Here is a 12874-nt window from a genome sequence, read left to right as displayed (position 1 = left end):
TGGTGGAGCGCTTCAGTACAGACCAGAGACCTGCTGCAGGATTGTGGCTGCATGTGCCATGTTGCACAACATTGCCACCAGAAGAGGCATACACCCCGAGATGTCCGACACCGAGTCTGATGGGGAAGACCAACCACCCACACAACACCGACAGGCACATGTGGCCAACTCAGCAGAAGGACAGAGGAGACGTGCACACATCACCCAACATTTTTTCTGAGGTACATAATGATGACCCATAACAACTAAATGGTGAATGCTAAGGTATTTTTTGACATGAGCCCATGTCAAGTAAAAATTAGAAAAGTGCAAATTGGGAGGGTTATTGAATTGAGGCATAAAGTAAACTGAAAAAAGTTAAAGTCACTGTATGCCAATCACCATGTCATAAAAGACCATGGCCAGAAATGTGGACACGCATGGCTAGCGCCTCCTGCCACACACACCCAGCCTCCTATCGCGTGCCTCTGCAACATCCACAGGATGTGTGTTTGTGAATGTGGTGCTACGCGACCTGTGCCTCCTGGCAGGGGTCACTGGCACTGCCATGCTACTGAGGCTCAATACCTCCTCAGTGCCCTCTTCCCCTTCCAAGTTGTTGGCACTCACTGTCCCGGACTGTAAGTGTTCCACCGCTGTGGTCACTTGTCCCAAGGCCCTTGCAACATCCCCACAGACATGACCGAGGTCAACTTGCATTGCAAAGGAGCGCTGTGCCATAGTGCTGTGGTGTTGCTGAGCTTGTTGATGGCCATTGTATTTGCTGAGGTGCGGATCAGGCTCTGGTGATGACTTCTCCGCTTAGTGGCCTGTCCTGCAAGCACCGCCCATGTGAGCTCCTGAAGGCTTGCGTTTGTTTGACGATTGCCCTCTGCTACCACTGTTGTTAGGTCACGCACACAGTCTGCCATGGTGCTTATATTCTTCACCAGCTTGGAGACCTGAAGAGTGATTGTGCCCATGTGTGTCCCCTGCAGGTACCTTGACGCAAAGCATGTGTGACTCTACGCCACCATAGACATTTTTTGCCTGCTCATCATGTGCTGCAATATGTGCCCTGGACCTGCGCCGTTGCCCTGGTTGGACCTGTGCTGCTGTTGGAGTTGCTGTGGCAACACGTGGCTGGATGGAGACTGTAGTAGATGCTTGAGTTAGTCCAGTCTCCATTGGCAGCAGTGAGGGGACATGTGCCCTAAGTTTTGGTTGTGGTGGTGGGCTTGCTTGGACCACTGGAGTCTCTACATCGCTCTCTGCAGGTGTCTCAGAGATGTGGAGTTGGTCACTGTCATCAGAGTCTGCCTCAGCAGCATCTGTGATGTGAAACAGTGCAGTATTAATTTTTGTTAATCCTACATATGTTGAACATATGGCATACTTTGCTCAGATAAATCACTGACTAAATACGCTGGCTGCCATGCTGTGTTGGTGTTTTCTGATTGCCCTTGCTGCTTTTGAATGCACAATTTGTTGACATGACTACAACTCCCATGATGCATTTTGTGTATGGGGGGAAATGGAGCTTGGAGTTTGATCTGCATACTGCGTTTGCCTGTAGGGATGTGCCTGATCATACATTAGGCAAGGGATTAACGGTTGCAAGCATCTTAACTTGTCTTGTACTTTCTGCACCGGATGTGTCCTGCTGTGTGACTCCCACCACCGCCTCAGGCTGGATTGTCGCCTCAACAAGGTCCTCAAGGGCTGTGTTTGTGGGAGCCATTGAAGGTCCTCCTCCTGTGGCACCTGCATCCCTCAGCTTTTCAGCAATGTGCTCCTTGGCACGTATCCTGAGGTCGTACCACCTTTTCTTCAAATCATCAATGTTGCGGTGTGTGACTCCCACAGCATTAACTTTAGCCTTGATGTGCAGCCATATTTTTCGTTTCTCAGCCTCAGGAACCTTCAGAGACAATTTACCAAATAATTTATTGTGGCTCCTGCTGACCTCCTCAATTAGGTATTCAAACTCCCTCTCTGAGAACTTCATTTTCCTCTTCCTGGGCGTGGCACCCTCCCCTGAAATATTTTTGGCCATCCTGGGTGTGACAAGGCAGCTGGATGCAGAAATGTCAGTGATTCTGGTCAGCCTCAGTACTCTGCCTCCTCCTCTGGGCATCCTCGAGGCACTGAATGAAGCAAGGTCTGTGTGACTTCCTGGTTGTGATGTCATCAGCCTGCTTGCAATGCGACCCGCTGTTTGCGATTTTCGCTAATAGCGAGATCGCAAATAGCAAGATCACTATTTGAAATTATCAGGTTTTGCGAATCTCATTTGTGTACTCGCAGTAGTTTTTGCGATTATTAGTGAATCGCTATTTATTCCACTGGTGCGTCATGCATTCCGGATAGCGATTTTTTAATTGCGATTCCTTATTTTTCGCAATTAAGAAATCACTATTTCTGATTTTGATGCATGTGCCCGTATGTGTGCTGATTACATTTCTTGTTTGCATTTTACAGAATCCCAAGATGTTCAATAAAGATGGTCACTTCTAACTTTGTATGTGGCATCCTCAGTGTTTCTTACTGCTGTTTTGTTCGTTTAAGTGTAAAGTTTTACTGCAGCAGATTCTTGAAAAAGATGCAATGAAAAGATATTTAACCTTCCTCTCTTTCTAATTTACACGCTTTTCTTTTGCAATATCGTGTTTCCCATTTCACTCTTGATTCCAACAAACCTATACTTGATTACACTTGCCTCATCAAGGGTGTGTGTTTTATAACCGCTAAGCAACCATATCTAAGATGTGTGAGACTACTGCTAAATGGTATGCATCACTTATAAACCCAAATATAATTAAATAAATAAACCACCCGTATTGATATTGTGTGTTTATGGTACTGGGCCCGTTGGAGAATGCAGTGATGTAAATAAATAGAGAGAAACAATATCTTGCTGTGACAGCTTAGTTTCACAAAAATGTATTTAAGTTCTTTATTTTCCATCGTATCTAAGAGAATTCCCAGATGTCCCCTGGGCGCATTGTTTCCCGCTTGTCGAGGTCCAAGTATATGTGTTCAGACTCAGCTTGTGATAAGATTCCTGAGGCACCTGTGAAATTGCTCCGATTAAAATTAACTTATCAGAAGATGAAATATCGATCAATCACCTGCTTGCGTAGGTGACCCCAGGGAAGGTGCAATTGTTGCTGCTCGGCTACTTCTAGCTTTGACGACAAACAAGTTGCCACAGGCTCACAATGCAGTACATTTGTACACACATATTGTAGTCTCGTGTCACGTCAGACTAATGACACAAGCTTCTGTCGCTGCCTTTCCCTCAACTCGCCAAATGGCTGCTACCATATTCGCACTGCAGACTACTTCCAGTTCAGACAGCAGAAGCTGCTGGCTAAGCATCATTGCCATCTCAACAGCATCTTTCCAAATGACTTCCAAGCTGTTTCCCTTTTGGCTTCTCTGAGGGATGAATCTGTTTGCTCAATAGAATTTGTTGCAAATCTGAAACGAACACTTTATGGGCCGGTCATGCATCAAAATACCAAGCAGTTCTTTGTAGCAGTGGCTTTGATTGCTGAGATTTACAAAAAGTACAAGGTTTTGCAGAGCCCAGAAGCCGCCTTGGGACTGTCCCTCTCTATGCCTGTGCTGACTAGATGAATCATGTCTGTTTAGAGCCAGGATAATACCATCTGCAGAGCTGCGAACACCATTATATTCACGGGCTCACCGGGTACCAGAGGCTGGTTTATGTTCACAAGTGGCATTTTTCAGGATAATCAGCAGTCTCCCTTGCTGCGCTCTTCAAACACATATGTTCAACGGAAAGGAAGAATGTCTTTAATACTTTCAGTCCCCCACAAGTCTAATAACGCCGAAACAGCGACCCCTGTCAAAAGATTATTGTTATTAGTTTAAAATGTACCCTAACTGTAACCATCCATGTATTGGAGTCAGGTAATAATGAATCTTAACAGAAAGGAAGGGGTGTCAATAATAAAATGAGCATGATTTACTTAGATTTCTTAATATCTGCAAAGTGGATTCAGTTCTAAAAGTAAGAGGTGCTACTATAAATGTGTGTGCAGGCGCAAAATGAGGCTGTACGCATGTTTCTGAAAAAACTGCACAACTCTCTTAATTATTGCATGAAGGGCAGATAGTACAAGCCAGAAGCAGTACTCAGTAGTTGATGCTAAAAGCTCCCTAACTGTCCCCCCAGCACATGTGTTCACTAAGAGAATTACTGAGTTTCCGTTGAATGACACAGTGCATAATAATGAGTGGTGTAAAAAGTTCACACCAAAATCGTATCAAAGCACGTTACAATACAATTATCAGTTTATGGGCAGGACAGCAGCATAACGCAGGCGGGCCCATGTGGTTGCCCCAACCCTCAGAGGGTCTCCATTGCACCTAGTGTCGATGACTATCTGTGAGATATGGGAGGCTCTGGGGCCCTCTTGACATTCTGTAGGCAGGCCCCATCTTTTGCATTATGCCACTATGGCCAGAATGGGGAATAACAAACAGAATGCAGAATTGCTGCACTTGCTTCCACAGGTGTTCCCCTATTTACTTGCCATTTACTAGATACATGTTCTTGCTGCTCTTAGGAGTTGCGATTTTGCCGAGGTTTTACTGTACCAGTTAATTCGAGGCTTGGTAAAAGGTCATTACTTTTAATGTTGTTTCAGTTTAAAACTGGGGTTTTGGCTATAACTGCTTTATAGTAAAGGCTGTGCATCATTTTTATTATACAAGAATAATGTTGAGTGAAGCTAGCTTGTACGGGGAAAATGGTGTCCGCTAGCTAGAGCGGTGGCGGGCTCTTTCTCAATCCTGGCAGAATAACCGTAATGCGCGGTACCAGGATGTGAGTTGCTTCGGGACGGCTTTCTTGTTCTACTCTCTCCGGTCTTTTTGGCGTGTTTCTTGCATCAGCTTGAAGAGTGACGGTGGCAGCTGGAGAGGAGGCGACTTCGCGCAATAACTACACTCCACGCTGTTACTTGAAGCGTAAAAGGCCATTTATTAGGACAAGGTTGCAATCATTTAGACTTATTAACAGTACATCAATGCATGAAATATACGTTTCCATAATCATTTAGACTTATTAACAGTACATCAATGCATGAAATATACGTTTCCATCCCATACCCACGCATTCTCCATTCTGCCTTTCCAAAACCCTCTCACCTGTTTGACTTCACCCATTCACTCGATAACCTCCTTCCTTTCCCCATTCTCACCTTTACTTGCCATCCAAGCATCCTCTGTTGACTTTGCCTTTATTGCTCATTGCCTCCCGTGCCCCACTATCAGTCACCTGTGGGGTGGATCCGCCCGTATGTGACTCCCCACCCCTCCAAAGTACCGTAATGCCTCGGCTCTGCAACCTGCCCTAAACTGGCACCCCCAGACCTCAAAAACCACCCCCGGTTCTTCCCTGAAACCTGTAGGGTGGGCGGGTGGACAGACTTAAACGTCCTCCCGGTTGTGCTCAGGTGTCAGGAAGAGGCCGGATCTTCCTCTCCTGACACCTTATATGCCCTCCCCAATCCCACCCCTTCCTTTAACCCCTATAGTCCCGCCCTCCACCTTGTCCTTCCGTTTTATTGCGCGAAAACCCCGGGGGAAGACTGGTCTGCGACCTTCACTTCCCACGGGGGCCGCATCGCGCAATAACTACACTCCACACTGTTACTTGAAGCGTAAAAGGCCATTTATTAGGACAAGGTTGCAATCATTTAGACTTATTAACAGTACATCAATGCATGAAATATACGTTCCCATAATCATTTAGACTTATTAACAGTACATCAATGCATGAAATATACGTTTCCATCCCATACCCACGCATTCTCCATTCTGCCTTTCCAAAACCCTCTCACCTGTTTGACTCTTCACCCATTCACTCGATAACCTCCTTCCTATCCCCATTCTCACCTTCACTTGCCCTCCAAGCATCCTCTGTTGACTTTGCCTTTATTGCTCATTGCCTCCCGTGCCCCACTATCAGTCACCTGTGTACCATTCTCCCCCCACCCAAGGGGTGGATCCGCCCGTATGTGACTCCCCACACCTCCAAAGTACCGCCAACCAGGGAACACCGTTGGGCGGTTACCTGCCCCACCCCCCCACTGTCCTGTGCACCTTTCTCCTGCTGCCAGCCGCACCTGCAGCCTCCCAGTGAACGACAATCCACCACCTCACCCTGTGTCCTGCAGCAAAGTACCACTCTTGGTATAAACGTGAATCGCGAAAGGTGCCCGTCCAGAACGGGCCCACGTGCCCTTCAGTCCCATGCCTAAAGGCAACCTCCAGTTCAGAAGCACCTGGTGAACGACCATCCACCTAACATGCGTCCCCTGCAATTCAGGAACGTCCCCCGGGACAAACTTCACCAAGAAAAAACCGCTCTCAACGCGGTGATAGTCCATCACTCCCGCCCGCACCTGCATGCCGGGTAAGCAAAAACATCCCGTGGGGCCATTCCTGTCGGAAAAACGGCACCCCACCAACTCGGTGAATGACCATCCACCAACTGGACCAATGCCCGTATAAACCAGCAACATGTCTGGTCCCAATCATTTGGCCAAAATAAGTCGCCCCCCCCCCGCGGTGAACGGCCATTCACCACCTGACCTGCATCCACCACCTGTACTCATGTTCAGCAGAACAAGCAACCATTCCGGACCACTCCATTGGCCATCCAAGGTGCCCCCCTCTTCCTGAGGTGAGCGACCATCCACCCCTTGTACAACCGTCCATTGCCCCCTCGACAACCAATAAAAACCTTTTGACCGCTCCTGGCCCATAAAAGATGTCCCCCCCCAAAATGCCGTGTAACATGTAAGTTTGTCCCTCTTCTATAGGGAATTGCATCACGTCTGCAAAGAATGAGTAACCTTAGAAGCTCATGCCGACAAAGATGCATTCTAGAGTGTGACGTGATCTTCAGCTAATCATGTGATGTCAATGAAAACAAACTTTGGTCTCAGGTAAGCATGAAAACTGCCTGTTCATCCTCACTTCATCTTGTATATCTTTGTGCGTTGGATAATTGCCCCCCCTCACGGCGAACGACCGTCCACCACTTGTACTTGAGCTCACCAAACCAACAACCGTCCCGGACCAATCATTGGTCACCCAAGGTGCCTCCCCCACTTCCGAGGTGAACGACCATCCACCCCTTGTACCTCCGTCCTTTGCATCCCTTGGTAAACATAACATTTGTAGACCGCTCTTAGTCCACAAAAAGGAATCGTAAGGCGAACAAAATTTGGTCTTTGTTAAGAATCCAAAACCCCTGCACGGTCATCCTCACCTCATCTCTCATATCCCCGTGCGTTGGATATTTAACTGTGGATCCCACCACACGCAGTGAACGACTATTCACCAATCCGGGCCTGCATTCCGTACCCAGAACGATCTCAGGCCAAACTTCGGTCATGCTAGGCGCCCCCCGTGGACGACCATCCACCGCCTGCCGCTCCCTCCTAATGGAAGTGAGTGACAGTACCCGACCATTCTTGGACCGTGACAAGTGGCTCCCTTTGACAAAAGGCCCCCACCTTCAATCTCACCCCAAACAGTCCCCATCACCCAGAGCGCCATGGCCTGGACCTCCAAATCCTTTAACCCCCAAACCTTCTTCCCCCAAACACAAACCATGCGCATGACCAGTACGCCCCATGTTCCGTTCACTGGAAACACATCCCTGCCAAGCCTCCCAGGATAATGCCAGACCTGACATATCCCCACCTTCAATCTCACCCCAAACAGTCCCATCACCCAGAGCACCATGGCCTGGACCTCCAAATCCTTTAACCCCCAAACCTTCTTCACCCAAACACAAACCATGCGCATGACCAGTACGCCCCATGTTCCGCTCACTGGAAACACAAACCTTTGCCAAGCCTCCCAGGATAATGCCAGACCTGACATGTCCCAGTAACTTCTCCCCCTCATGTATCCTCAAATCAGGGCAACCTCACCTTCCCTGCGCCCAATGGCAATCTTACTGGCACAAACCTCCCCCCCCACCAATTTTTATACCACCCGTTGTCCCAACAGTTCACCACCCAATGATCGTGGACCCTGCCCAGTCACTTCTACACACCCGCCAGCGCGCCTCCTGTGTTGACCAACTGCCGGGAGAAAAAAGGCCACCCCATCCAGGCGACTGCCCTGGCTCCCGCTCTACTTCCAGAATCCCTGGTAGAAAAAGAAAATTTTAGTCCTGCAAAATTAGCATGGTGTTCCCCCGCCTTCTTATGGCAGTCAGCCTAAACACCACTGCCAAGCAAACCACATACCCCCCAGTACCCACGTCGCCACAGCCACCTTACTGTACTCCCGCCGCCCCGTCAGCGGCCCCCCCCGGGACCCACCCAATGACCTCACAGCTGTTGCCATCCCCGAGCATCCAATAACCACACTCCTCTGCCAGACTGTCCCGCCACAGAACAGCCCGGTTACGCACAAGGCCAATAAAGACCAGGAGAATGACTGCCCACTTCCAAAAAACGTCTCCTTCCCTCCAACTTCCTCCACTCACAATCCCTTGTGATCTTTCCACCCACACCCGTGACCCTGAACCGACCGACACCAATACGCTGCTACACCCGGCCCCCACTGCCCACATGTCCGAGCACACCTCTGTCACAACCACGCCGCACCTCCGCTGCTCCGCTTAAAAAGCCCGTGCCCCAATTTGGCACTACCAAACGCCCATCGCAATCAAACCTACACTCCCCCACAATCCCTTCTTATCTGCAGCTACCGCTGCCATAACACCACCTCCAAGGCGTGCAGTACAAAGCACCCAGTTCAACGAAAAACAAACTCTCATAGACCACCGCACACAGCGGCCCTATACCTCTACCACCCCGTTACATCTTCCCGCCCCACCTCGGCTATCCCTGCACCATACTCCCCCCCGTAGTAAACCAATCGGCCCCAGCCCTTCTCACACCAACTTCCAGTCAACCCAACATCCCCATCACACAACAACCACGGAGCCCACTTTACCCTTCACAACCACACCATCCGACCCCCAGCACATCTCAACAACAACCATGCCAACTCTCACATAGTACATTTTAAACGTTTTTGGGCAAGAAAACTGCATCATCGCTGCGCGAATCCCCCGTCGGAGGGCAGGCTGCCGCGGACCCCCCTGCTGCTTCGGGCCAGCGTTTGGAGGCTGTTGTGCGCCCCGCTGGTGTCACACCTTCTGCTGCTTGACCGGCCTTAGCTTGCCCACCCCCCACCGGGTCGCCACAACCAGGCGGGCCCAAACACCACCGGGCCTCGTGCCGTCATGGCTGTCCCTCACACTTGTCACATGCACCCTACACCGTGCCACCTATAAACTCCTCAGAGGGCCCGGCCCTGGCCCCCCCAGCTATCAGCAATGCCCCATCACCAACCTAAATAGCGTGGGCTCCCCAAATGGGTTGGGCCACACCAAACCCCCACTGCAGAAAAAAGGTAGGGAGCCTCCGGACCACCGCCGGCTCCGGGCACCGCCATTAAAATATGGCCCACCGTCCACTGCCTACCACGGCTAAAGGAAGGCACACAACAAAATAAAGGACCCCCATCTGCAGCAACAAAAGACAATGCCTCGGGAAGGCGTGGAGCAGCTACGGCCAAACTCACCCCGGAGTCTAACTGGGACCGAACACGCCCCCTCCCCCCGCACCCAAAGGCAAGCCCCCCCGCCCGCGGATGAAGGGAAAAGTGCTCTTGGGCAGTTAATTCCCTTTCTAACTCTCGTGTTTGCGGTTTACTGTGAAGGCTCCTGTCTTGTGTTTCCCTTACTTCCAGTCAGGACTCAGCTTTATGTTTGCCTGTCCCTTGCCAACGAATAACCACACTTTATGTAGTCTTATTGCAAGGGTCAGCCACGCGCAGTGAATTCAGTTGCAACTAAAACCGCACCATGTAAGAAGCAAAATGTTTATATGTGCAGGAAAACAGAATTAACATCAGATGCATCCACACGATTTATAAAAACGGCATCAGGGGGCTGCTTACTAAAGATTGAAGAGCATTTAGGGTGTATCAGGGGAAAGGAAACCCAGGCGCGCACGTGGCGCGGGACCCCCCCTCCCCCTCCCCGCTCCCCCTCTCCGCTCCCTGAGCAGGGGTGCCCCCTCTCTACCTGACATATCCGACGCGGGCTCCCCAGGGGCATCTCCATGGATACGGACACAACGAAAACGCTAACCTTGCCTGCCGGCCGATCGACAAATCGGCCTCTACAGACTTAAACGTCCTCCCGGTGGTGCTCAGGTGTCAGGAAGAGGCCGGATCTTCCTTTCCTGACACCTTATATGCCCTCCCCAATCCCACCCCTTCCTTTAACCCCTATAGTCCCGCCCTCCACCTTGTCCTTCCGTTTTATTGCGCGAAAACCTCGGTGGTAGACTGGTCTGAGTCCTTCACTTCCCCCGGGGGCCGCATTGTTGAGGAGCCGCTGGACGGATGCGGCAGCGCGAGTATTGTACGTGGCAGGCGCACCGCGGCTAGGGACGGCTTCCGGGCAGCGGGGGTCGAGTGACTGATTTCACGGTTTCTCGAGTAAAAGCGCTGACTGCCCCTGGTGTCCTGGCGTGGACTCCCCCAGGAATGGGAGTTAAAGCAAAAACAGGTCACAGCAACGTGGAAATCGCAGAAACTGGCCGGTTTTAAAACAAAGCGGTGTACTTAGATAAAACGGAATATCGTCCATGGCATTTGCCAATGACCCTGGTAAGGAGGAGGAGAAGAGGGGACTGGGGTCTAAATTGAACATGGAGAGGGGCATTCCACGTGAAGAACAGCAAACTAGCGGGGAACTTGCTGAGAGATATACGGGTGCAAACAGATTAAACAGATATACCCTTAGAAGTAGGGCTATTTGGGGCAGAAGTCGGTCTCCATCTGAGACTCACAACAATGAGATTGCTTAATCTACGGTGCAAATTAACCCCCAGAAAACCATCAGGGCCACGCAAAATAAAAAAGCGCAATGGAGAAGGCCCCCTCAATTAAAGGAAAAAAAAATGTAACCTAAACCAGTCAGTATTCGAGTTACTCCATCACTCCGCTACTATTTTAAAGTACAAGCGCAAACATCTCGGCCTTCTCAATCTGTCCAATCTGTACAAGCTTCTCAAGATAACCAGTCAACCTCTGAAACTGCCCATTCGGCAACCTTGAGGAAAGGTAGTAGTACTGTCTCTTTATATTTAACTCTAACGAGCCGCATAAAATATAAATACTGGGGGAGAAGGAATATATATGGATACGGTACTCCTCGAAAATAGGTTTGATCCTTTGGCGTTATCAGTTGAGAAAGAAAACACTGAAAAAATTGTCAGAATTCTAACCCAGAGACTATGGTGGGCGGTCCAGCCAACAGAGTGATGAGATGAGTAAAGAGCTAAGGTCATCAGCTACAGATTTCAACTTAGAGACTCAGACTTCCACAGAGGGTCTCTTAGTTACCTTGTTAGCCGAAATTGGAGAAAATTTGTAGTATCAGAAAGCAACCAATCAAAAATTCAAGCAGTCTGTGAAACGCTAGAAACAAAGATGAATGATATAACAGAGAGAGTTGGTGCCATGGAGACAGCCTTTGGTGATCTCACGAAACAAGTAGAAAATAACTCTTGAAATTACGAGTCTAAAAGACAGCGACAAAGAACTGCGGCACCAACTAGAAAGTATAGAAAACAACGCAAGAAGGAATAATATTAGGATTTTGAATGTCCCAGAAGAAGTTGAGGGAGCAGATATAAGGTCCTTTATTATTAATCTTCTCAAAGAACTGCATCCTTGTATTGAAAGACAGACCCTGGAGGACCATATACAGAGAGTCCATTGTGATCCCTATTCCAAGAGACCAGGAAAAAAAAATAACAGAGAAAGAGTCTAGTCAACTTTAAAACTTATCTAATAAAGGAAAAAATCTTTGCTGGGGGCTTAAAAACAGGAGTGTATAATAAAGGGGACTGGTCGATCCGTGTTAGATCTGACATTTCCCGCACAACACAAGACAAACAGTGGGAATTAGGGAATTCCATCCAAGGACTAAGAGGTTTGGGTGCCACAGCAAACTTACCGTTCCCCGCTACTTTAAGGGTGATGTGGAATAATAAAATGTTTAATTTCAAAGACCCCACTAATGTTAATTCCCTAATTGCCCAGATCAAAGATACATCCAAATGAGAATTATTAATTTCCTGCCTAGATAGAGACAGAGCCTGAATACAGAGGGAGTCTATGTATACCACTAGTATTGAGGGAGGGTTCCCCAGGGTGGAGGGATGGGTTGCAAGGGGGAGGGGGTCACAAATAAAAATAAAAATAAAAATCTCTGCTTTTTTACAGGGTGGGGAGCATGTGGGAAAAAAGGAAATCAATCTGTCATCATTCATTTTTTGGTTGATGCTGTTACAGGCAAAAAACCATTAAGGTCAGCCATGTCCTGGAACATCTGTCTGATCACTCAGTGGTGGTCCTGGAAATTGCCATTGCCAAGAGACAGTCATTTAATAAGTGGACCTTTAATTGATCATTACTATTGGAAACTACAGTCATCGAAAAACTAAAAACAGCAACTAAATAGTTTTTTTAGTTTAATCTTAACTCAGCTTCCCTTCATATGTTATGGGATTCGTTTAAGGGATTCCTAAGAGGCATCTTAACAACTCTCTCTTTTGCCCAAACCAAGAGAACAAGGGATGAAATTAAAACCCTAGAAGCTGAAGTAGATACCTACCAAGAGGAGCTAGAAAAAAACCCTGGTAATTTGAATACCTCACGGAGTTTAATAGCGGCGAAACTTAAGCTCGCGGACTACCTAGAAGCTATAATTTAAAAAAAGTGGGAAGCCAGTAGGTTGTCACATCACGAA

The sequence above is a fragment of the Lissotriton helveticus genome, chromosome 9, assembly GCF_964261635.1.
Source record: "Lissotriton helveticus chromosome 9, aLisHel1.1, whole genome shotgun sequence".
Lineage (NCBI taxonomy): Eukaryota > Metazoa > Chordata > Amphibia > Caudata > Salamandridae > Lissotriton > Lissotriton helveticus.
Note: the sequence above shows the minus strand (reverse complement) of the source record.